Genomic DNA, 18,218 nt, shown 5'->3' on the forward strand with positions numbered 1-18,218 from the left:
ATTCTTGTTTCATTTGTTTTGAAGTGTCCTCTTTTATGGAACTAGATGAATAAGACCTTTTCCTTTTTTTTTTTTTTTTTAAACTGACTCATCAATGTCCAGGACCTTAGACAAGGGAGGCATGGGGGAAAGAAAAAACACATCACCACCACCTCCAAGCCATGCAAGCTTCGGAAAGGATGTGTTGGCCTTAGAAAATGTTTCTGGCAGTGTTACTATCCCTGGTGTCAAGAAGTTCATTGGAAAATTCCCTATGTGGGTGGGCTCAAGATGGTTTGACAGTTAAAGAATCCAATCTTCAGGCAGAGGGAAGCAGTGGAAGTTAATTTTGGATATTAATTGGTTTTACATTTGATAGGAAATAAAGTCTCAGTGGAACTTTGCTGGCTGTCTTTTTATCCTTCTAGGTAAGAGTACCATCTTACCTAGAGAAGGGCAAAAACTTATTTTTTTATAGACTTTGGAACATTGGGACTTTTTTGAGGGTTTTTTAAAAAAATAAATATGAACAAAAACATGAAAGCCTTCACGAATGTGTGTGTCATCCTTGTGCAGAGGCCATGCTAATCTTCCCTGTATCATTCCAATTTTAGTATATGTGCTGCCGAAGTAAGCCTGGAACATTGGGATTTTTAAGGCTAAAGTACTCAGATGTGGTCTGTGCCCTCCTCCCTCGGCCCTATCCTCCCATCATTTCTCCTTCTTCATGCCTACACAAAATGAGAGAGCTCCTGAAAAGAACTCTGAATTTATCCAATAAAATTATAGGACAGTTATCCTATAATAACTGCTCAAACAAAGCAGTTATCCAGTTCAAACTTCTATCACATGTGAATTTATCCCAAAACATCTTAAGACATGATTGTTTTAAGATTTGCTTAAATACTCCCAAATAGACTGAAATTTGTGCTCTACATGAGGGCTCTTGAGCCTGATGGATGGTTCCTAGGGTTGAAGAGTCAGACAGAAACTCCTCCGGACTATGTAGATGAATATAGATTGTCACACTTCTTGGAGTTGGCCAATGTCCTCCAGATGTCGGTGACGCAGAGAGCTACCTCCTTGCCCATTTTCCTCAACTGAATACACACTAGTCTTCAAAGAGACTTTTAACTGCTCTTTCACTCTTTCTTTCATAAGTGTCTGGAACCAGACCAGAGAGTATTTGGAAGTAAGTTCTGGTATAACTAAGGGCTCCCTTGGTAAGTCTTCCTTCAGAAAGTGGCTCAGTTAAATGTTCCTTCCTTCCATAATGTGAGGTTCCTTGTTGACAATTCTTATTATATTCTAACCCTCCCCATACAACTCTCTTTAACTGTCTGCTACTCAGTGTCTCCACATTCTCCCTCTGGACACACAGAACTGATCCAAGACCTTGCTCAGTCCTATGTGCCTTTTTAGTCCATTCCTGGGGTATCTTGGCTGGATGTCAGGGAGCTTCACCTGCTCTAACAAGTCCTGTCTTATACCTGAAGGGAGTCTTCTTATATGAGGGAATACGGGGTTGAGGTGATGGAAGTTTCTTTAACTCTTGTTCTACCTCTGCCCAATAACAGATCTGTGGTCTCATTTGCTCCTGAAGTTTTTGACACAAACATTATGATGACCATGAGAATTATTTTTTTCTTTCAATAGTCTACCAAGTCTAGTTTATGTAAGAAATGTGTATTCCTCCATTTAACAAATGTTTGTCACACTTTTTATGAAATAAAAAACCTGGCCTTTTTAACGTATAAAAGTACATGATTCTCATTTTTTTAGGCATCCCTCCACCTTACATCTCAGTAAAGCCATTAATTAATTGACAATGCTTCTACAATTCAGATAAATGGCACCATGTTCCCAAATTTCTTTATAATCCTCAAGATTTTCCCTTTTACCAGAGAAAGGGGTTTTGGTGCTTTCTATAAAATTGGAAATTATGAGACACAGATTCCTTAGATATGATGACCAAGGATTAGGTTAAAGACTTGATGTATGGGGGGGTTTAAATATCTCTGCCTTTGAAATATTGGTCTTCAGTTTCCACTTAACTTTTCTAAGGTGGATTTGTGGTTCAGAAATTGAAAATTAGGATCGAGTCTTGAAATACATTTAGAGCTTGAACGGACTCTGTCATAGTATTTAGTGTGATCCAGCCACTAGCCAGACCTGTCTTCATGGTGATTTCCTCAGGGTAGAATTTGATCAGCTCCACTAGATCTACACAGTACCTAGTAGTATATTTATATGAACTAGTGAGTGCTCCCAAGCCCCTTTTCAATTGATAAAAAAACCTACCTTATTTTACGATCTCCAGAGGTGTTTATAATGATGGCGATTTACAAAGTTAGAGGAAAAGACAGAACTGATAGGAAGTAATCAGTCAAAAGCGCACAGAACACATCGGGAGTGGGGACAAAGGGTCCGACCATGTGGGCAGTGAGTAAAAGAAATACAGCATTGGGTATGTGTGTTATAAAATAGATGATCTATGTCACTGTGAATAAAGCCTACAGAACCTTTGCATAATTTGGTTTCATTTTTGGTGAATGTTTTAAAATGCACATTTATAAAAAAATATTTTTTGTAGGTAATTATATATTTTTCCCAGTTTTCTCAACTTACCATTTACAATGAACATGTATGATTATTGTTTATGAATGAGTCACTGTGTTGAACTAAAAACATTTCTGATATTAAAACTTCATTCTTGTTTCCTAAGAAATCTAATCAAAGTGATAGTAACATATTCTCACAAAGGATAGTCCATGAAATGGTGGAGTACATTATTCAGACACCAGAATACAATAATCAGAAGACCATTACACTTCATAGAATACTATGCCCAGTGACAATGCCTGTGACAATGAGCTAATTGCAACCATGAGCACTGAGGGAGGAAGGTATATGAATCATTGGACAGACACTATTGTCATTAATAATAAGCACTGAGAATAAGGTATTCAGGTTTTTTACCATTACTGCTACTGCTCTGACTGTAGATTTATTTTCAAATTTTGAATTGATGACTACAGAAAACTAAGAACAACACCCACAGAAATAACAAAATGTGAGTTAATGTATTCCAGAAGCCAGTCCTTACTAACCTCTGTAATGCATAGATATTTACATTTAGTGGTGAACTGCTGAACTGATAGGGTAGTATTTTTCAAACAATGATCTGGAGCTGTAATGATTCCTGTACACTCCCTTTGGGGCTGCTTTGGGTCAGGAGTAGGAGGTGGATGGAGGGGTTGGGTGCCTTTTCCCTCTTATTTCCTACCTGAGCATCCTTTGAGGCGTATTTTAAGATTTTTGTTTCCAGGATATTTCTTTGGCTCCTGGACCCTCTGTTCTCTCAATTCCCAAATTACTTATTATTTGGACCCTGCATTTTGGCACTTAGGCACGTACAGCCTGACACTGATGGACTTCTCCATAAAGATTATAAGTTTATTGAGGTCAGAGGCTGTGCATTATGTTAGTTTTCATTTTCCAGGGCACATAGCATTGTATACGTGGCAGACGCTCAAAAAAAATTTGCTGAATTGTATGCAAATAATATTATCATAGCATTTTTGACCTTATGAGACATTGAGAAATCATTTAATTCAAGTCCCAGTTTGCAGATGAGGAAAATGAAGCCAACAGAAGTTAGGTTCTTGATCCAGATCATATGACTAATGTATAATTTAAAAATAATCCAAGCACTTTATTTGCTTAGGAAGTAGATGTCTCATTCATATTCTTACTCACCCTATTTGTTTTCCTAACAGGCTTTGCTTTTCACCAACAATGCAAAATTGCACCTCATCATCACTACCACTGGGGTGAGAATTTGACATATTTGTAGTTCTCTTTAAAGCTCTGATTCTGTGATTAACACGCACAAACACATTTGCTAATGCTTGCAAACTTTCTTTTTTAACTTGGTAATTTTAGGCTTCATCATCAAACCCCTATCTTCGGTTCCAAAAAGAATTATTGCACCCCTCTGGTCATAAAAAGCTTTGTTTCTGCTCCAATTTTATCCCTTACCACCTGTGTTATTAGACCTGTATTGTGGTTTGCTGAATGAATGTTTATCTCCCCTACTATTCTGGGGTTGTTTGAGAGTGGGGGAACCACATAATAATCACTTGGACTTCTCCATATCGCTTAGCCCTGTCTTTGAGTGCAGTGAGAACTTCAAAAAGGCTTAAAAATGGTTTTGTCCCACCTAACATGATGAAATGATAATTACAAGAATTTATTCCTGAGAAATCAGACATTTTGCATGCAAATGCTAACCAAATCCTATTGCTCATTATTTTAAAAGAATGATTATAATCTATTGCATGTCAACACAAACCAACCAACAAATTTCCTAAAATGTAGTTAAACCCCAGTAAAATATCTAGTTATAAGTAACTACTATGTTAAGAAGTTAGAAGTTTAACCATTTCATATTATAAAGTGATGTATGGGGACAGATGGTAGGTACACTTGTGCTGAACACAGACATATTAAAGAAAAAATGTGGAAGAACGAACATTAAACATTTAACGAGGAATAAATGAAGCAAGGGTCATGAGGAAATGACACAATGAGGGAATGTGGATCACAAAAAGGCAATTTTAAGTAAATAGCAGACTCAGAGTAACTGATAAAGAGGCATCACATTTCTGAGGCTGCTCTAAAGGCTGAACAGGAGACTGTGATCAATCTTCAGGGAGTTGATGGAGGCTTTAGGATGCAAAAACACTTTAAAACAAGTAGACAGTTTTGCTTATTTAAAAAGAAGAAAAGGAGCACCTGGGTGGCTCAGTCAGTTCAGCATCTGACTCTTGATCTCAGTTCAGGTCTTGATCTCAGGGTTATGAGTGCAAACCCTGCACTGGGCTCCACACTGGGTGTGAAGTCTACTTAAAAAAATAAATAAAGAAAAGAAGAAAAGTTTTTAACCAGGATTCTTTGTCATATCACTACTATATTCTAGCATGTTCATTATCTCATCTGCATGACTCCTTGTTCCATGGTCCTTTCTTAGGATCTATTCTTAGCAACAGCATCACATAAATTCCATGTGGTACTGTGTTTTGTTTTGTTTTATTTTATTTTATATTGTATTAAGTTTATTTATTTATTTTGAGAGAGACAGAGACTGCATGAGTGGGGGAGTGGCAGAGAGAGAGGGAGAGGGAGAGAGAATTCCAAGCAGGCTCCATGCTGCCAACACAGAGTCTGACATGGGGCTCAAACTCATGAACTGTGAGATCATGACCTGAGCAGAAACCAAGAGTCAGGCATTTAACTGACTGAGCCACCCAGGCACCCCATGATGCTGTATTTTAAGTGTAATTTAAGACTTTTATATGCACCTCATGTTGTTAATAATGTTGCACTGAGTTTTAATGACATAAGTATAAATTTTTTTCTTTACAAGTAATGAACAAGAAAACGTATTTAAAGATACATGTGTTTTTATGAAGTTGCATATTAAAAATCTAAGAAACGACTAATAGAGGGTATAGTCTGTGGAAATAACATATAAGGTCTCAGCTTGCTTTGCTCCTCTTCAAGGGGTATATCATTCTTCCAAGGGGATAAAATTCTCAAGTCATTAAAAATATTTATTGGGTACCTAGAATGTTTATGGCATTGTCAAAAGCATTGTGGAAGCTACATAGACAGATCAGATATGGATCCCGAGATAAGATCTGTTCAGAAGCAGCTGCACAACCTGGTGGGAAAGGATTATATCTAAACGCAAGATGCCGGAGTCCAGAAGAGTGGCATGCTGTGTAGTATCTGGGAATAGTAGTATCTGGAAAGAATTGGTGGCATCTTTCAGCGTAAAGATAGAAATTGAGTAGAGTATGAGCAAGCTAGCATTCTTATGTAAAAAGCAAATGTATTCTTTATAATGAGAGGCATTCCTATGGGAGTAGGGAGAGGGTGATTCTATTTGGGAGGTGGGTTTTCAGTAGTAGGAAATGGCTTTGCACTGAGGTGGTTCTTTGAGAACTATAGCATACTATGGATAGTACTTCAATCAGAGAATTCAATGTAGAGAAAATTCAAAGGCTTCATTGTTATGAAGCTTTCTGCCTTCAGTTCCTTGAAAGAGAGGAGACAGGAATTGGAGTAATAAACACATCATAATTAATACTGGTTGAGCAGTAATTTTGGGACTTAAATTCTTGCAACAGACTCTGCCTTAAGGCAGCATGGACTGGGTAATTATCCGTTTTTAGGGGATAGGAACTAAGTGAAACTCTAGCTAGCACCTACTGTCTGAGGTGAAGATCTGTTGTTTGCTGTCTAGCATTCACTGCCCCCTCCTAAATTTCTTTTGGTCACCACCTCATTCTCAGCCATCAAGGGTGTGGTTTTGACCTCCCTGCCATCTCCAGCAATGGGTCTTGACTGTCTTGAATCTATCAATGTGGCTTTTTCCTTCAGTCAAGTGACTGGATCAAGGATAGTCATGTAATACCAGTGGACAGAACTCAATGTGAGACGTTTACTGGGGAAGCCACTAAGGAGAAATTTCTACAAGAAAGAAAGAAGCTTCTCTTTCTTCTTTAGACAATGTAAAGAAGTAAGGTACAGAACTGACACTGCGACTTTTATTGTCGCTCATTGTGTTTATTCTGATTTGCTTTGCTTTTGGCCTTGGCTTCCACAGGAAGAAAACTTGGAGCTCTTGGAGGATGGAGTGGATGTCTCAGGGTGGGTCATGGGTGGGCTAGGGTAAGACAGACAATGGCAGAGTACAGAGATGGAGACACTAGGCTCTTGTTGACAGTGTCAGGCTCCTGGATCACCACTGGCCACCCTAAAGCTGGCCCCTCTAGGGATGGAGAATATTCCTGACACTGCCATATTATAAATCTCTTAGGTATTGTTTTGGCATGATTATGTGTATGGATAAATGCACATGTGTATTGAATGTGGGGTGGGCACAGCAAGGGCCAACCAGCTCTGAGATAAGACTGTTGTAAAAATGAGCGTGGAATGATTCAGAACAGAGTGAGGTCAAGTCATATTACAGCAAGAAAATGACTCACCTTCAGTGACAATATACCTAAAATCATCTTAGAAAATCCAAGTGAAGCAATGAAAAGATCCTAAATTAATGACAGTTCAAAGCCACCTACATCAAAAGCAATGTACAAAAATCAATACATCTCTATACCAGCAACAACTGGTAAGAAACCATAATGGAAAAAATAATCCCATTTACAAGAGCACCCCAAACCCATTAACTAATTATGAACCAATACAAAAAGAGATGTGTAGATCCTATATGAAGAAAATTACAAAAGCTTAAGAAAACTATAAAAGAACATTGGAGTACCTCTTAGCGAGATGGAAAGAGTCACTATTGTAAAGGTATAAATTCTTCTTGAATTAATATAACACTATTGCAATTTAAATTTGAAGAGCTTTTTTATTTATTTTCATTTATTTTAGTATAATTTATTGTCAAATTGGCTTCCATACAACACCCACTGCTCATCTCAACAATTGCCCTCCTCAATGCCCATCACCTACTTTCCCCTCACCCCCCCCACCCCCGCATCAACCCTCAGTTTGTTTTCAGTATCCAAGAGTCTCTTATGGTTTGCCTCCCTCCCTCTCTGTAACTTTGCTTTTTTAAACTTAGCAAATGATTCTAAAGTTTTCAGGAAGAATTTATCTGTAAGGATAGGTGTTTTAGGAATTGTTATTTTTGTCTTAAAAATAAGAAGAGGGTCTCTTCCTGACAGGCCCCACATTAATTGAATCTTTTTATAGAGCAATAAGTGAAAGTGTCAGAACCTTGAGATAAATATCAGTTTGAAGGGTTTTTCAACAAAATTGTTTGATTTTCACCCCAATATAATATTAAGTTAAAATAAAGCATCACCTGAATTGATTTCGCAGCCCTCTGTTGATGATAACCTTTTCTAGGAACCCTATTAAATGTTCTACAGGGGTTCATTCCTCCATATTACGTGGGACCGTGGTCATAGCCTCCCCTCCGGAGGGGCCAGCCTCCCCCCCCACCTTTAAAGGTCAAAAATGCATTTTGGTCAATGGATATTTATGAAGATAGGATAGATGGTAACTCTTAAAGCTGATGAGAGGTGATGAAAGAAACACAGCAATGTACTGGACGTGAGCATGCATACTGGTGCAAATATTCTGGTGAGCAGAAAATATACTTTAAGCTAGTTAAAAATGTTCATCATATGTCACCCAGTAATTTCACTTCTAACAATGTTCCCCATGGAATAAGATATGCACCCAAAGATTCACAAGGGCTTATTTTCCTCATATTAAAGTAAAAAATGTGGAAAAACAAACATTAAACATTTAATGAGGAATAAATGAAGCCAGGTCATGAGGAAATGACATCCAGACCTTAAAAATTAAAACATACTTGAGGAGCCTGGGTGGCTTGTTGGTTGAGCATTAGACTTCCGCTCAGGTCATGATCTCAGGTTCATGAGTTCAAGCCCCATGTCAGGCTCTGCATTGACAGCTCAGAGTTTGGATCCTGCTTTGGATTCTGTGTCTCCCTCTTTCTCTCTCTCTGGCCCTTCCCTGCTTGTGCTCTCTCTCTCACTCTCAAAAATAATAAACTTAAAAAAAATTAAAGCATACTTTTCCTGCTCATCATTTATAATTTTTAAATTGAACTATAACATATAGGAAGTACACCAATCTTAAATCCAAAATTTAATAAATTTCATGTACATCCATAACTACCATCCTGATTGAGAGTACATTTCTGGCACATCAGAGGTCTCCTCATATTACCTCCTATTCAATATCACTCCCCAATGGTAGCTGCCATTTTTATTTTTATCAACTTTGATTACAATTTGTCTGTTCTCTAACTTATGTAAAGGGAATTGCACATTACACACTCTTTTGTGCCTGCTTTTTATGATGCTGAATGTAATTATAGTTTATTCATTTTCATTGATGCATACTGTTTCATTTTATGAATATTTTAAAATTTGTTAATCCATCCTATTGAGGGATATTTGAGTTGTTTCCAGTGTGTACTTATTGCGAATCTTTTTTTTCAAATAATATTTTTGAAGAGTAATGACATAAAAATGTTAAAGTGCTAATTTAAAAAACCTGGAAATACACATCTAATGAAGTTTGGTACCAATTTAAAAAATTCAGCTATACAGAGTAAGAGATTAGAAAGAAATACAGGAAATAACTGACTGTGGTTTATTCCAATGGTAGTACTATAGATAGGATTGTTCATGAAAGGGACATTAAAATGAGATTCCACTTCAGTTTTAATAAAAGGACCCCAAAATGTAAGTACAGGTTGATTCAGGCTGTTGATAGCTTGCATTTTGGCTATTAAGATATTGAAGATGAAGTACCTTAGAATGTTGGAAATACGCCAGAGAATTTGATGGGGGAGAGATAATCTCCACCTGCAGCAGAGGAGTGATTTTCTCCAAACTTCAGAATAGAAGATTAACAAAGTACACTTGAAAAGCCTCATGTGTGTCACAGTTGTCCAGTGTTGGACACAAGTTGAAGGAACCTAAAGATGAGAAGCCGTGGCCCAAGATGACAGAGTAGGGGTGGGATGGGGACAAAGTTGCACTGAGAATTGGGTTCATGAACGCTAATGGTGGGGCAAGGATGCTTTGTGGGCTACCCTGGGGACATTGGTAGTGATTTATATCTTCTGCTAGAAGAGTGTCTAGAGAACCTAGCTGGAAGAGGAGACTGCTGGATTCTCAAGAGGTAGGAGGGGAAAGGTTAGTGGCCAGCTTAAGGAAAACATCATTACCTGTATTATAAAAAGCACAGTCTAATGATCCTAGTGAGGTCTCCAAAGAATCCATGAGAGTACCGCTGAAGAAAAAGGTCAGCTTTCCTCACCCACCAAACCTGGAAGAAACTATCACCAATTCCATTGGGATCACAGGGCAGCCTTTTCCAGACTCTTCTCTCACCTTTTGCCTCTCTGATTTTAGAGGTGCCAGACTTCTTAGATAACCAATGGAGAGAGAGGATTTGAGGGCTGGAAGCAAAAGAGAGAAATCAACTGCCTTTTCCCATCACTACTATAAGCAGAGGAGGGTATCTCTATATATTTACAAAGCTTAAGATTTTGATTATATTCAGACGTACGTACTTAAATTACTGCAGTGAGGTGATTATTGTGACTCACCATGACAAGGGCCCAATTTTACTATTTAAGAATGATAATAGGGGCGCCTGGGTAGCTCCTTGGTTAAGTGTCAGACAGTGGCTCAGGTCATGATCTCGTGTTTCACAGGTTCGAGCCCTGTATCAGACTTTGTGCTGACAGCTCAGAGCCTGGAGCCTGCTTCAGATTGTGTGTCTCTCCCTCTCTCTGTCCGTCTCCCACTTGCACTCTGCCTCTCTATCTCTCAAAAATAAATAAACATTAAAAAAATTTTTAAAGAATGATAATAAATATCATAAAACCTTAAATTTCACCAGAGGAGTGAGGGGGAAGCAGCCACAGAGATTAACCTAAATAGGCGGAAGGGAGAAGAATAAAGTTATATTCAGACAGCACTTTTTAGATTCTTATTGCCACTTATATGTGTTTTTCAAATTTTATGCAATAGCATTAGTTAATTTTTAAATAAAAATGAGTTAAAAATAGTTCTTACCAGAAGAGAATGAAATACACAGTATGGATACATAGAAACAAAGAGTCAGAGGATTAACCAAACAGTGGCAATGTCTTCTCCAACAGCACTTGTCACGTACTGTGGCTACCTAACTTTCAATGTTTGGGAAACTTCTCATATTATGATTACCATCTTCCCAAGGTATAAACAGAGAATTCACTTTCCCAGCTTTTCTTGTAGTTAAGGGACAGTCATGGGACCTCGGCTTATGCATGAAACCTTGCATTAGAAAAATGTAACTTGAGGAAGCAAATGGCTGAGCAGATTCCAATTTTTCTGGCGTGAAAGGCAGTGGAGTTGTATTGTTTTCTCTGGAATCAGTGGCAGAGGTTCTTGTGCTCAGCATTAGCAATGTGGGCAGCAGTGTCTGTGCCCAGCAGGGGCAGGAGCAAGGATGTCACCCTTTCCCATGGTGCAATTGGTATTGCCCTTGGCTTGTAGTCCCTAAGCCTCCGGCCTTTTGAAGATTCAATAAACTAATTAATGCCCTTTAATAAATAGTTCTTCTGCTTACGCTAGCTAGAGTAGGCTCTTTTATTTTCAGCTAGAGAGGGGATGCCCTGGACAAAGTATCCTTCACTCTTCTCCCCATGGAAGTGTATGCATTGATGCCATTGAAACATTTAACTCACTCCCACTCATGAGACAGCTTCACGATTATCATTTGTGTCTACTGGGGGAAAATGCACTGAAAATGCTGATGTGTTCCAGGCATTAAAACAGTTATGCTTTTCATTTTTAATTCACAAATTATAATTCTGGTTTATGCACAAGTCTTTTGTGAGCTTGCTTTATTATGAATTAGTCCTACGAGATGGATTTATTCTCTGTGTGCTGACAAAATCAAGTTGCTGAATTTAAAAGCTAGGATTACAGACTGGGTCTTGTTATATTTTTCTTTGAGTTAGTTGACCTCTTGTGAAGACACAACCAAGCCCATTTCTCGGTGACACTTTGATATTGCCATGAGATTTTCCTTTCAATATTTACTGTTATTCATACAAGAATTAGTTGTGTGACCCTTTTTGGTCATGTTGAATATACCAATAAAATGTGCTTTTTAAAAAGATAGAGCAAGCAGTTCATCTTTAACAGTAGTTTTTTCTAATTATGCTTCGAAGTTTCAGTTTGATCCGAGTAGCTGCTCCCTCTTCACGAGCCCATCCCACCTAAATTTAAAATGAAAGAATAAGACTCTTATTGGAGTTAAGTTCAGGTTTACAGCTTTACATGTAAAGTGGGGAAGAGGAGCAATGAAAATAAAAAGTCAATTTGGATATGGAATCGATAATCCCTCTCAGATAATAGGACAGATCTTCATTTTGCAGAATTCTTTTTATAGAAATGACTCCCCTTTAATATTTAAACAATCTTATCAAATGTTACAGGACTCTTTGTACCTGAGCTACAATCTCTCCTTTGGTCAATATATCACAATTTCTTCCATATTCTTTCAAGTAATTGAATCAACATGAAATATTGACTTGGTAACCAAGTAAATAAGGAGCTTGTTGGGAAATGGTGATTCAGATTTGATGATTGTGATTTAGTCTCAAAAAGTTCTTCTGTGAGAAGCATAAATTGAAAGTGTTCAAGGATACTTCAGGGAATTAACAGTAGACTTGAAAATGGTTTTAGAGGGAGGAGAAAATGTCTAACCCAGATAAAATACAAAAAGTCATGTAAGAAGCATTAAAAGTGACTTTAGCTATCAGAAAGTAGATGGTTCATTTATGTAAAGTTGTCCTATACAAATCATTCAAATTGGGACACTTCAGTCAACTGGTCTTAATTTAAATTTGATGGAACAAAATTAGTTGATGGAATAATTTTGGAACATATGAATAGATAGCTATTTTTTGAAGATATTGGAGAAGTGGAGTAACTGAAACTCTCTTACATTGCTGGTGAGAGTGAAGAACCTGGCAATCACTTTTGGAAAATGACTTGGCAACATTGACTTTAACTTAACATATACCTAACCTCTGACCCAGCAATTCTACTCCTCGATATATATCCAAGAGAATGAATGCATGCACCCACAAAAATACATGTGCAGCAAGGTTCAGAGCAGTTTTATTAATAACAACCCAGCTGGAAATAATAACAAAAATATCTACCAATAAAAATGGGTAAATAATACATGGTGGAATATTCACATAATAGAATACTGAATAGAAGGAGAAAAAATCAAGAAGAAGAAACTTCAGATACACGTGATGGCATAGATTAATTTCATAAATATAATTAATATAAGAGTGAAAGAAGCCAGAAACAAAGGAGTATAAACTGTATGATTATATTTTCATGAAGTTTAAGAACAAGCAAAACTTAGCTATAGATTTAGAAGTCAGAATAGTGACTACCTCTGAGTGAGGTATTGACTGGGAAGGGACCCATGACAAAATTCGGTGTTCTGGGAATGTTCTCTAGCTTGATGATGATTGCAGATTATATATATATATATATATATATATATATATATATATATATATGTATATATATGTATACATATATATACATATATATGTGTATATATATATACATATATATACATATATATGTATATATATATATACATATATATACACACACATACACATATATGTGTATATACATACATATATACATATATGTATACATATATATGTGTATGTGTGTGTGTCTGTGTATATATATATATATATATATATATATATATATATGAAAAGTTCATTGAGCTGTACACTTGCAATTAGTGGGCTTTATTGTATATTATACCTCAATAAAGCAATTTTTCAAAACATAATAAAGTCACTATTCAGAGAAGAAAACCATACTTGATTGAAACTTTCTTTTTTTCCTCACTTTTCAACTACTTTCAGCTTAGTGAACAAACAATTGTATTATCAGACATGATTAATTAGAGCCAAAGGTTAATAGGCTCTCTAACTACAGCTCTGCCACTGGATTGTTGCTAGTCTTGGTTGGGAAAATCTTTTGTAACCACAGTATTTTCCATCCCTTAAAACTAGTATCATCAAAAGCCTTTTATATTCTATCATCCACCTCCTCCTGAGTGGCATTTATCATAGTCAAAAGCAACAGTCACCCTTTTCCAAAAGAGACGTTTTTCTCATTAGTTTGACTACCTATCATCATGGCTTTATCAAAGTATCACTCAGGTGAAAATCAGTGGCTTGTCAATTCAACCAACACAATACTGCTGTGCAGTGAACTGGTGTAACTTAAAACTTTTTCCAGTTGCAATAAAAAACAAGCTATGTATTTGATCTAAAAAAAATAAATCAAAATAAAAACCAAACAAATAAAAACAAAGGGGAAAAAGGATTCCAAACTAAATGAAAGAGACAGTAGCCTGTAGCACCTGGAAAACTAAAGAGCAAGAGTAAATGCTTAAAAAACTAGGAATGAAATAAAAGCCTGTAAAATAGGTGTTAATCTCTCTACCCCATCCTTTTTTCTCCACTTTGTTCCCAAAGTGCTGCCAACCAGGTTTATGACTTTCAGCTTTTCTTGATGATCCAAGGAGAAAAGACAAAAAGATGTCATTTGGGTAGCCACTTCCCTGCCCAAATCCTGATTCCCTCACAATCATGGAGCAGAGAAGGAGTTATTAAGCTTGCAGTGCCCCACGCAAATATGAATGAACGACCAAGTGTACTGGAGATATCAGGAAAGCTTTCAACATAAAACTAAAATGAAAAGAAAGAGAAAAAAAAATAAGAAAAACACCAGGAAACTAATGTCACTTAAAAACATAAATAATGTTCTTCAGAGAAGATATGTTCATTAATTGGGAAGAGGACACTGTCAAAAAGTAATGGAAGGAAGAAAGGGCTCTTAGAAAAAAAATACTATGATATAAATTTCAAAGAGATCCATAGAAGAATGAAATGCAAAAGTTGATCAAGTCTCCCAGAAAGTGGGGCTAAAATATGAAGAGATGGAAAGTAGGAGAAAGAACAAGTTAGAGGAGCATTCAAGAAGGCATAATATCTGATGAGTAGAAATCTCATTTTATTTATTTTTTTAATTTTTATTTATTTATTTTGAGAGACAGAGCATGTGCAAGTGGGAGAGGGGCAGAGTGAGAGGGAGAGAGAGAATCCCAAGCAGGCACCATGCTCTCCGTGCAGAGCCTGATGCAGGACTTGATCTCACAAACCATGAGATCATGACCTGAGCCGAAACCAAGAGTTGGACATTCAACTGACTGAACCACCCAGGAGCCCCTGATTAGTAGAAAATTTAAAAATAAATCATAAGTAAAATGGTGGTGTTGGTTGGGAGTGGTTGTCAAAGAAGCAGTACAGAATATGATTTCACATTGCACGTCCAGCACAATGAATAGGAAAAGTCTTCCACCACAGGCAACTTTTGAACACAGATGAGGAGAAAGGAGGAATGTAGGTTTCACACAAAGGATTATAAATCAGATTGACACTGAACTTTTCAATAATATATTGGAAGCTAGAAGATAATGGAACGATGACATTAAGAACACCAAGGGAAAATTCTTTCTGACTTGGAATTCTATATCCAGATAACCTCGTATAAATGTATAAAAAGCTCATTTTCATATAGGCAAGGTCTCAAAAACTTTTACCTCTCACAAAGTCTTTCTAGTCAAGCTAATGAAATACGCAATACATAAGCCAACAAAGAAGAAGACATATTATCCATAAAACAGAGGTTTCAACCAAAGAGACAGGACACAGGCTAATGATGAACAGAAGTCCCTGTGTAGACAACGGAACATGAGAGAGAGAGAGAGAAAGACCATGTTGGCACACATTGGATCAGAAGGACCAAAGCTTTAGGAGTAATCTCAAAAAGGGGAAAAAAATGGATCTGTTAAATTCCCTGATATGAATGACTATACTGAATTGTGATTTTCCCAGTTCTGTTGAAAATTTGGGAAAAAAATAGTGATAGGAAAGCAGAAATTAAGAGAAAAAAAGGGGGGAGAGGGGAGAGGCAGAAGGTATGATCATTAGTTTAATTAACTTTTAGAAAAATAAAATTATGTAAAAGAAAAGTGACATAGTATACTGTGTGGTTCAACATGGAAAACACATGGTAATAATATGTAATAGTGTAAACACTGAATATTGAGAAGATAGAGAAGGGATGGGCAGATTGCAATGAGTGCTGTGGCAGATTTATTTTTCCAAGATGTCCCTATCAGTGCTTCCCATCCATATGCTCTGATCTTGCCAATCTCCTATCTAGAAATGGAGTCTAATTCCCCTCTGGCCTTATGACCTAGTTGTTGCCAACAGAATGCAGTCAAAAGGAAGGTAGGTGATGCCAGAAACTGGCTCAGGAAAGGTCATGTAACTTACATCTGGTTTTCTTGGAATTCCTGCCTTTAGCACCTTTATCTGCTGCGTAGAAGTCTGCTTATTCTGAGACTGCAATGCTAGAGAGACCATGTAGAGAGATAGAGACCACGTAGAGGCCCACAAGTCTTAGTAGGAGCAGCCTCCAGTCATCTAAGCCACTGCAGCAAAAATTAGATATGTAAGTGTAGAAGATTATGTCGTCTACAAGTCATCTTCAAGACGACTCCAGCCTCAGCTGCCATCTGACTGCAGCCACATGAAGGACCATGAGACAGTTGGACGAGCCCACCTGAGTCTAGCAGAATCAAAGAGCTGTGAGAAGTGATTATAACTGATAGTCGTTTTAAGCTTTTATGTTTTGGAGTAGATTTTTATAAAGAAATAGTAAGCCAAACAAGTGCTAAATCCCTATTTTTCATAGTTGGAAGTCAAAGAACAGAGTATAAAGTAAAGAAGCCAAGAAACAGAAGTATAAACATATAGTTTAGAAACGTCATGGTAAATATAAGAAGAAACAACCCAAAGAGACAAAACTAGTTGCTTCTAGAGAATAAAAAATAAAGGGTAGGAGCAGGGACTGGGAACCACTGTTCTTAGTTGTAAGCCTTATGGTATTTCACTCTAAAGCTAAATGCACATATTGATTTCACAAAAATAAAAATTAAATTAAAAACCAACAAGAAAAATGAGGATATCTGCTCTGCCCGGCAATCACACTGTGAGATTCGCTGGAGGACGTCAGCATGAAAGCACTTTGAAAACTCCTAACACTATTCATGCGCTTCATTTTACCTGGTATTCTTTTCTAATTTTCCATTCTGCCTTCTAGTTTATTCAACAAAAGTTTGAAAGGAAGGCAGTTTAATTTATGATGAAAATAGAGTTTGCGAACCAGTTTTGTACTAAATGTACAAGCTCTTAATCAACTTAGGCCTTGGTTTCCTTACTTACGAATAGTAAGCATGGATATGACATTGAAGATGTCACTTCCAAAAATATTAGAAAACTTAGGCTCTCTTGAACTCTCTCCTAAAGCTCATCATTACTAAGTTCTACGATGAGAGATTTTAAACAGTATAGGACAGGAGTTCTCACTTCTTGTTCTCAGGAGCCATTCAGAATTTTTACATCATTAAAGACCTCAAATGGCTTTAGTTTGTGTGAGTGATGCCTTTTGATATGTATCTTATTAGAAATTAAAAACAAAATATAATAAATTTATATGAAAATGGCAATAAACCTATTACATGTTAATGTAGTTTCTTATGAAAAATCAGTTTCTCATATTTTCTCTTCTAAATAAAACAAAGAGTGGCATTGGCTTACATGTTTGCAAATTACTTTAATGCCTAGCTTAATGGATGAGAGTCATATTATCGTATTTGCCTCTTCGTTCAGTCATTGCGGGATCACTCATTAGGTAACCTCTGGAAAACTCCACTGTACCCTTGGCTACAGAATGGGAGTGAAAAGGGCAATTAATATTTTGAAATTATAAAAATGGTTTAACCTCACACATCCCATGGAAAGGCTTTGAGGACCTCTGGTGTAAGACATTAAAAGGCACTGACTTTGAAGAACTTCAAAGATGTAACCGCTGAAAAGTCAATCAGTCTTTAGAAAGTACTGATAGATTAGATTTTTTCTTGGTTTAAAAAACATGATTATGAACAGGGTGTATCGAGGGACTCAGAGAAGCGGCATAATGCAATGGTTAAAAGCACTGCCTCTGGAATCAGACTGTGTGGGTTCAAATCCTAGCTCTGCTATTTGCTCAGCTGTGGCAACTTGGGGAAGTTACTGAGTCTCTTTGTGCCTCCAAAATTATTATCAGGGTTAAGTGAGTCAACATCTCTATACACTTAGAATATTGACAGAATCAGCACTAACATATGTTTGTGAAATAATAGAAGCTCCTTTGAGGGGATGGGGGGAATGAAACTCAATTCATCATGTGAATGCTGATCATGAGGCAAAGGGTCTGTGTCTCTCCAGGCTTTAGCACTCATGAGTTACATGACTGTGGGCAACTATTCTACCACTTGAGCCCTGGCTTCTTTGAGCATGCTTCTCTACAGGACTATTGTGAGCCTCAACTGAGAAGATATTTATGAAAATATTTGGAAAAAGTTCAATGTTGTGCTGCATTTGTAACGGGCTATTTGTATTCATATTCTCACCTGTGGGATGATCTGCCTTAAGTAACTATTAT

At 37.0% G+C, this 18,218-nt stretch overlaps 1 non-coding gene across 1 annotated transcript; it reads right to left on the reverse strand.

The window, feature by feature from the left end:
- Positions 1–510: 510 nt before the first annotated feature.
- On the reverse strand, positions 511–615 carry LOC125166980 (U6 spliceosomal RNA). The gene has a single exon (XR_007152657.1). It is a non-coding gene; the product is annotated as a U6 spliceosomal RNA (small nuclear RNA).
- Between the last annotated feature and the right edge of the window lie 17,603 nt (positions 616–18,218).

This window comes from Prionailurus viverrinus, chromosome B2, assembly GCF_022837055.1.
Source record: "Prionailurus viverrinus isolate Anna chromosome B2, UM_Priviv_1.0, whole genome shotgun sequence".
Taxonomy (NCBI): Eukaryota; Metazoa; Chordata; class Mammalia; order Carnivora; family Felidae; genus Prionailurus; species Prionailurus viverrinus.